The sequence below is a fragment of the Callorhinus ursinus genome, unplaced genomic scaffold, assembly GCF_003265705.2.
Source record: "Callorhinus ursinus isolate GAN/ISIS: 27379988/994484 unplaced genomic scaffold, GSC_fseal_2.0 scaffold1, whole genome shotgun sequence".
Taxonomy (NCBI): domain Eukaryota; kingdom Metazoa; phylum Chordata; class Mammalia; order Carnivora; family Otariidae; genus Callorhinus; species Callorhinus ursinus.
The window spans coordinates 114,335,990-114,337,399 of NW_027397063.1; the positions used below are offsets into that span (position 1 = coordinate 114,335,990).

The window sequence follows — 1,410 nt, forward strand, 5'->3', positions numbered from 1 at the left end:
CAGATTTCTTCATTCCAGCTTCAGTTGACTCTCTACTTTCTTGCCACTCTGGACTCCTTCAAGACCTAGTTCAACTGCCCCATGTCTAACAAACCCAGGCAGCCTCTGGAATTCTGTGGCATATTTCTTTGATATGCTACTGCCCTGCCACCCTCAGGGGCATGGTTGGGAGTTGGGGGAGAAGGGCAATATCACATTACCAAAGCCAATAGGGGTATATTAGCAAATGGCACTTGAACATACACCTGACAACCTCACAGGGTACATGCTTTCTCCCCAAATGATACATAATCCCCTGGAGAGCAAACATGTACAGAATGGCTTTGTAAGCCAGACACAAGGGATACAAAGTGCATGGTGTTTAATTCTGCCATGCCCTCCACGCAGTAGGAAGTTAGCACCTGAAAGCTGGAACCAGATCTCTATCCTGACTCTCCCCTGCCTTTGAATGGTGTCATCATTTGACTTCTGCCTGTTCTCAGCGTTAGTTCATTTTTCAAAAGGGAGGATAAGATGGCAGAGAGAGAGAGAGTAGAATGGGAGATTGGGGGTGGGGTGGGGGAGTAATATATGGATAACCACCTGTAAAACTAAACAAAAGCAACACAAAGATGCAAAAACCAGATTTAGTACTATAATATAACAAGAGAAGGTAGCTGGAGACACTACATGCTAACACAGACAACATGATACACAACTCTCAGTGTAGCAGAGGCCACCGGGGTCGGCTGAGGACTTTTCAGGGACTGCTGAATGGACTGGATCTGCCGCTTCAGCTGTGAGCCTTCTTTGATGGTGACACGATCAGAGATGACAGGCCTGGAAACCCCACAGGCCCACCCTAGGGTCTGCTTGGAGCGGGAGTACACAAACATGTAGGACATACTCTTATCCTGGCACAGCCGCTGAAGGTGAAAGATGATCTCCAGGAGCTCAGCGTCTGCAGCCATCACAACGAACTCAGAGATGCCTCTGTTGAGGGTTTTGGTAGTTTCATTGGCTCCTTTCCAAAGCTGCTTGTAGTTACATGCCTGCTGAACAAGGTCCAGTCATTTCTTGTGAGGTGGGTGTCTGCGAGGAGGTAGGCCTTTGGATTTACATCAGCCTCAGTCACTGCATCGGCTTTGGTGGTCTCCCACCCCATGCTGCAGGGACACAGAAATGACCCACCCACAGGGAAGCAGGAAGTGGCTAGTGTTGAAGTCTTTTAACCAAAAATAGCAGTCACCTACCCTTCTCTTTATGCTTCCTTCTCAATCCTGAAAAAAAGCAACCATTTAAAATGTCTAGGTTCTTTTTATGGTATTTAGTCCATATTTCTACAGATGTTCCTTGTTCCGTCACATTTACACATTGAGTTTATATTACAGTAGATGAAGATTTTAGCATTCTCATCTATTCCATTACCCT

At 46.4% G+C, this 1,410-nt stretch overlaps 1 pseudogene; it reads right to left on the bottom strand.

The window, feature by feature from the left end:
* Positions 1-665: 665 nt before the first annotated feature.
* LOC112820122 (NHP2-like protein 1 pseudogene) lies at positions 666-1,144 on the bottom strand (annotated as a pseudogene).
* Between the last annotated feature and the right edge of the window lie 266 nt (positions 1,145-1,410).